At 43.0% G+C, this 7,285-nt stretch overlaps 1 long non-coding RNA gene across 1 annotated transcript; it reads right to left on the bottom strand.

Moving 5' to 3' along the window:
* Positions 1-221: 221 nt before the first annotated feature.
* LOC116685212 (uncharacterized) lies at positions 222-6,919 on the bottom strand. The gene is made up of 3 exons (XR_004330924.1): positions 6,866-6,919; positions 1,568-1,569; positions 222-233 (listed from the first exon to the last, which is right to left on the bottom strand). It is a non-coding gene; the product is annotated as an uncharacterized LOC116685212 (long non-coding RNA).
* Positions 6,920-7,285: the final 366 nt, after the last annotated feature.

Genomic DNA, 7,285 nt, shown 5'->3' on the forward strand with positions numbered 1-7,285 from the left:
TCAACACAGTGTGCTTCCTGGATGGGAATCAGCTTTGATTTCAACAATTGCATAACTTCAATAAGCTGTTTCTCATTAGCAATGGAGTAAAAAACAGGAAATATATTTGTTTTTCATTTCACAATATGAATAGTTGTTCACTTTGCCTTTAGCCTGTAAGGTCAGGTTTAGAACATGGTGTTATCTGTTCTGACATACAGTGTTAAAGCATTGGTAAATATGGCAGTAAAAATCTATTGTTTTGGTCTTGAACCCTACATCGGAAGTGGACGCTGGCGCGTTTTGCAGCCGCTGCTCTCCGCTCCCCGCTGCCGTTCATTATGTGGGCTTCCAAGTGTTACACTTGGTTTATCCTTCTCTGGACTGTCCTTTCAATTGTACATCAACCTGGGGCAGGCCTGACCCAGTATTCAGCGGCTGATCTCCTCCTGCTCCGCGGGCTTCTGTCTGTGCCTCCCCCGCTAGATCTTCAGCTACACCCTGAGATCGCGCTCCTTCCCCGCCGGAGATACATCCACCGCGGATCTCGCCGGAATTTCCACCTTGACGACTCCAATCCAATAACATCATTCTGGTCCACTCTCGCCGTTCCCGCCGATGCTCTTCCCGGGCGCTGACCGCGGTTCGCTTGCTAAACTGGCTAGGGTAGCAAGCCCCGCCCCGGCTTCAAACCTCTGCTGTCAACTTTGGTCTCCTGAATGTCCGCTCTCTCAAAACAGGGTCAGTCATCCAGGATCTCTCACTGACCGTAAGCTGGACTTCCTCTGTCTCACGGAGACCTGGCAACAACCCAGCGACTTCTCTCAGCTCAACGCCTCCACTCCACCTGGGTTTGTTATCATTCTCATCCTCGTGGCTCTGGCCGCGGGGGAGGTCTCGCGCTGCTCTATCGCGAGAAGTGGAAGATGTTGCCAGTTTCCACTCCAGTTTTCCGCTCTATGGAATGCTTTGTTTTAAATTGCCTGGTCCTACTCCCACAGTTATTGCCACAGTCTACCGCCCCCCCAAAACCACACAGCGACTTTTTAAACGAATTCTCCATACTACTTACCCACCTCTCTACTCTCTCTCCTAATGTCATCTCCTTGGTGATTTTAATATTTACATTGACAATATAAATCTCCCACTCACCAAAGACTTTACTTCCTGTCTTGACAGTTCTGGATTCCATCAGGTGTTGACTTCCCACACACATAAAAGGACATTCACTGGATTTAATCTGCTGCTCTGGCTTAATCCCCCCAACTGTTCTGCTGATGTGTTCACATTCGGATCATTTTCTTTGTCCTTCAATATCTCTTTGTCTTCTCTGTAATCAAGCCAGTCCGCCAGATCTCTTTTCGTAATATCAAAAACATAAATAGACAGACATCCTACCTCCCACATTGACAATTTGCCTATTCCTGATTTTTCCTCTCCAGACCACCTTGTCACCCATTATAATCTGGACTTTGCAATATTCTCAACTTCCTTGCCCCTCTCAAAACCCGATCTGTGTCCTTTCCCGCTCTGCCCTTGGTTTCACCTGAGCTCCGCCTCATGAAAGCCAAGGGTCGCCAACTTGAACGCCTCTATAAAAAACTGGTCTCTCCATTCACAAAGAAATGTATAAATCTCATCTTCTTCATTACTCAAACTCAATAGCCGTAACTAAATCAATCTTCTATTCTGACCTCATCTGCTCCAACGAAGGAAACTCCAGGTCTCTCTTTTCATAATCCATAAAACCTTTAATCCCCCTGATTCTCTGCTTCTCACATGTACTCAGTTGAAACTTGTAATTCACTGGTTGTCTTTTTTAATGAAAAAAATCAACTCCATTCACCAGCAATTACATTTGACCCCCTTGCCTTCCCCTCCACCTTTGCCCCTCCCCAATAGCCAGTCATTTTGTTGCTTTCTACTGCCAACCCCCTCCGAAATTTCTGATCTCATTCGTAAATCCAAGTCTCAACCTGTTCTCTTGACCCCCTCCCCACAGCTCTGGTCAAAACCTGTCTCACTTCCCTCATCTCCTCATAACTACCATTATTCATTCTTCTCTCTCCTCTGGTATTGTCCCCTCACTTTTCAAAACAGCATCCGTCTCACCGATTCTGAAAAAACTGGCTCAGACCCAACCAACTATAATAATCTTCGTTCTATCTCAATCTTCCCTTTATTTCTAAAATTCTTGAAAAAATAGTGTCTGTTCAACTCCATGTTTTCTTACCCTTAACTGTCTTTATGAACCTTTCCAGTCTGGTTTTCGCCCCTCCCATAGTACTGAAACTGCCCTATAAAAAATCACCAATGATCTCCTCACAGCTGCTGATTCCGGACTCATCTCCATCCTCATCCTCCTCGATCTCAGTGCGGCCTTTGATACCATTTCTCACTCCATTCTCCTCAATAGACTTTCTTCCCTCGGCATCTCTCACACCCCTCTTGACTGGTTCCGCTCATATCTCTCCGACCGCACTCAGTTTATTCAACTCAAATCTTTCACATCCCACCTTCCCCTGTACTACTTGCGTCCCTCAAAGTTCAGTTCTTGGCCCCTCCTTTTCATTACCTACCTACTCCCCTTGGCAATATCTTCCGCAAATTCAACATTCATTTTCATTGTTACGCAGACGACACCCAGCTCTACTTATCCAGCAAAACCACCTCCCGCTCCCCCCTTGTCCCTACTAACTGCCTACTTGAAATAAAAGACTGGTTCACCTCAAACTTCCTTAAACTAAACAGTGATAAAACCGAACTCCTCCTCGTAGCCACCGAATCCTCCCTATCCAAAATCAACAGTTTCACTCTTCTATCGACAATCCTTGGTCTCCCTCCCCTCAGGTCAAGAGTCTGGGCGTCATCCTTGATTCCTCCCTATCCTTCCAGTCACACATAAATAATATCTGCCGGTCTGCTTACTTCCACCTACGCAACATAAACCGCCTCCGTCCGTCCCTTACCACTCACACTGCCTCCATCCTTATCCACAGCCTCATCACCTCCCGCCTTGACTACTGTAACTCCCTCCTTTTTGGCCTTCCTCAAAAATCCCTCCATAAACTTCAACTTCTTCAGAACTCAGCAGCTCGTGTCATCACCAGAACCCCCTCTTTTCATTATATAACCCCTGTCCTCCAGCAGCTCCATTGGCTTCCAGTTCAATTCAGAATACAATTTAAAATCCTTCTCCATACTTTCAAAGCCATCCATAACCTTGCTCCTCCATATCTATCAGAACTCCTTCACATTGCCGTCCCCTCCCGCTCCCTCAGATCCTCCTCCTCTATCCACCTCACTGTACCCCCAGCTCGACTTGTCACCATGGGGACCAGAGCCTTCAGCCGCTCTGCTCCCCAGCTCTGGAACTCACTCCCACCCGACCTCCGCAATATCAACTCTCTCCCCCTGTTCAAAACTAGAATAAAAACCCACCTGCTCCAGCTCGCTTATCTGTAAATACACTGTTCCTGTTTTTGTTTTGTTTTGTTTCTGTTTGTTTTGTTTTTTGTTTTTGTTTTATCTGTTTGTTTTGTTATAACTGCTTACACTTTTCTGTTCCCTATATCTATCTTTTATTGTCTGTAAAGCGACCTTGAGTGTTCAGAAAGGCGCTGTTAAATAAAATGTATTATTATTATTATCATCAGGGAGAAACAAGCTGTAATGTTACCCTACAGGACAGATGTTCAGCATCAGGTAGAAACAAGCTGTAATGTTACCCTACAGGACAGATGTTCATCATCAGGTAGAAACAAGCTGTAATGTTACCCTACAGGACAGATGTTCAGCATCAGGGAGAAACAAGCTGTAATGTTACCCTGTAACCCTAAATAGAAATAGATATCTTTTACATATTCAATGTTCATGCTTGTTTTCATATAGAAACTTGATCCATACAGACCATATCAACAATGCTAAATATTTGCATTCTGCCAATACTTTAACCCTAAAATGTGTTGTTAAATCCTAGTAAATGTTAGTTTGTTGTTAGAATATTAGAGCTACCTGTGGTTGAGTTGATATAAAATATTAATAGAATATCAGAGCTACCTGTGTTGGGTTAATATAAAATATATTAATAAAATATCGAGAGTTGTGGTTGGGTTTTAGGCGTTTCCGATGTTGGTGGGGACGTGTCTGTAGATCAGGGGAGTGTCCGAGGGAACAGGTCCAATATGTAGTTCACCTTCAACCGCTAGAGAGGCTGAGAATGCAACCGGTTGGACTGAGAGAGAGACATAGAGAGAGACATAGAGAGAGAGAGAGAGAGAGAGAGAGAGAGAGAGAGAGAGATTTTGATTTTTCAAGGAACTGTCAATCTATCAATGTTCTTTCTCGTTTTTGACAAAATAATATCTTTTCAACAGGCCAATAAATAACGTAAATACATACATATACACTTAAATACATGACACCACCTCCTGAGAAAAGATGAGTTGCTCTCAATAGAGCACAGCACAGCCCACATCCTGATTCTGGCTCTCTTCATGCGAATGAACAGCAGACTCACAATAATAACAGCAATACGTCCACCTTCCTCTTCCTGTTAACATACACAGCAAAAGATAACTCTCCATCTTCTGTAAAATGTCTTCCTATGGAGGCCCTTAAGGACAAATTTTGGTTTTGTCAGTGTCACCGTCCACGTTGTGTGTATAGAAAGCTTTTATTTTGCTAAACTGTGTCTATTACTGTGTAGATTTCTTCTAAATTCACCTGAAGTTGAAAGTGTTTGGCCACCATATTTTTTTTGTAAAAATTAAATATCTGAATTTAGATCTCTCAGCAGCAGAACGAAAATGATGAGAACAATACCTGGCAGTTGTTCCTTCATCTTGTCCATTTCAGTCTTCATCTTGTCCACTTCAGCCTTCAGCTGGGCTCGTTCTGCAGGATCAGAGACAGTTTCTTTGTTAGCTTCATTTTTCTGAACCTTCAGTTCATTTAGACATTGCTGTACAGCTGCATGGATCAGTTGTCATTTATCAAAGGAATCTCAAACTATTTTTTTATAATCGATGAATTGGTTTGAGTCATTTTTCAATGTAAAATTGGTAAAACTTGAGTGATGTCAGTTTTTAAAATCTGAATATTTTCTAGTCTACAATCTCATCCATTCATCTAGAAGATCCATCCATCCATCCATCCATCCATCTTTATCCGCTTATCCGGTATCGGGTCGCGGGGGCAGCAGCTCCAGTAGGGGACCCCAAACTTCCCTTTGCCGAGCCACATCAACCAGCTCCGACTGGGGGATCCCGAGGCGTTCCCAGGCCAGGTTGGAGATATAATCTCTCCACCTAGTCCTGGGTCTTCCCCGAGGTCTCCTCCCAGCTGGACGTGCCTGGAACACCTCCCTAGGGAGGCGCCCAGGAGGCATCCTTACCAGATGCCCAAACCACCTCAACATCTAGAAGATATTCTACATATTAATCTACAATCTCATCCATTCATCTAGAAGATATTCTACATATTAATCTACAATCTCATCCATTCATCTAGAAGATATTCTACATAATAATCCACAATCTCATCCATTCATCAAGAAGATATTCTAGATAATAATCCACCATCTCATCCATTCATCTAGAAGATATTCTACATATTAATCCACAATCTCATCCATTCATCCAGAAGATATTCTACATATTAATCCACAATCTCCCATTCATCTAGAAGATATTCTACATATTATTCTACAATGAACATAATCAGTAGTCTCAGACCTACTTGTTCCATTACATAGTAAATACATATTTCTCTCCTTTTGGATATTTCTGCCCTGCTGTGACCGATGTGAAGAGATCCTGACTGTACCTGTAGCCATGCGGCCTTCAGCTGGACCAGCGAGGCGGTCATCTCTTTCAGAGCAGCGTAGAGGTCTGAAGGAGTAGGCGGGTTGCTTTCAGAAGTTTCCTGTGCGGAGACGAGCGAGCCGAGCAGCAGCAACAGTGTCAAACTCCCAGAGATCTTCATTTTGTTGTTTTATGGCGTTGTTTTCCTGTCAGGATGCAGCTTCATATCATCTGGTTATGGTGAAGGTCCTTTTATTCAGTCAGGCTGTTGGATTCCAGGAAATGGAGAGGGGGGGGGGGGGGGGCAGTTTGGTTAGTTGGGCTGATAACCTTATGGGGTAAAGTCAGTCAATGGATTTTGGTCTGAAGGTAAACAGTTGGTCAGTTAGTGTAAGAGACTGAGTAAAGGTTCATCCTTTCTGTCTATAAAACTAATGAATAACAGAGAGGGACAGTTGTTTTCCTCAGAATATACTCAGGACTTTTGAATTCTTGTTATGCTGTTGTAATAAAACACATAACTATAATAAAGAATTTCCCCTCTGGAATAATCATCAGAAACGAGACTACCTCATATTTACAGATTCAGTACAACTTAACCAATGACCTGACATGGTGTATTATCAAATTAATACCAACCACAACAATTTGTATTTGGCGGAATCATAATTTGTCATAAAAGAACATATGAAACCTAACCTGGGAAACTGTTGTACATCTGTTCCACACACACACACACACATACACAGACACATACACCAAATACACATAAACACACACACACCATACACATACACTGTGCAGGAACATACAGTTGGCTAACGTTACTCGGATTTGGTAAGGACGTCATATTGAGCTTTTGGGAAACTCTGATCAACGTTTTAACAACATCTCTCCACTCATAAGGTTGATATAAAATATTTTAAAAGAATATCAGAACCACCCGTGTTGAGTTGATATAAAATATTTTAAAAGAATATCAGAGTTACCTGTGGTTGGGTTGATGTAAAATATTAATAGAATATCAGAGCTACCTGTGTTTGAGTTGATATATAAAATATTTTAAAGAATATCAGAGCCACCTGTGTTGGGTTGTAGGCATTTCCAATGTTGGTGGGGACTTGTTCTGAAGACCAAGGTCGTTGACGTGAAAAATGGTCCGATATTTTTTGGGTTACCTCCCCCAACCAGCGATGCTGAGAAGGCAACCCGTGACAGAGAGAGACAGAGGGAGAGAAAGAGAGAGAGAGAGAGAGAGACAGATAGAGTCGGCCATTTTGAAACACTATTACCAAGAAACCCAGACCCAAATCAAAACCAATTGTAACTAAACTGAATGAACTAGAATCAGCTGTAAAAGACAACCAGAACCCTCTGGACCCCCATTAATGAACAGGAACCAAGAGACAAACTCGGGGCCCTAAAAACCCGAAAGGCCAGTGGGCTCGATGGCATCATGAACGAGATGCTGATACATACACAAACCCTCAATTCCAACTGGC

Source organism: Etheostoma spectabile, unplaced genomic scaffold, assembly GCF_008692095.1.
Source record: "Etheostoma spectabile isolate EspeVRDwgs_2016 unplaced genomic scaffold, UIUC_Espe_1.0 scaffold00569641, whole genome shotgun sequence".
NCBI classification, from domain to species: Eukaryota; Metazoa; Chordata; class Actinopteri; order Perciformes; family Percidae; genus Etheostoma; species Etheostoma spectabile.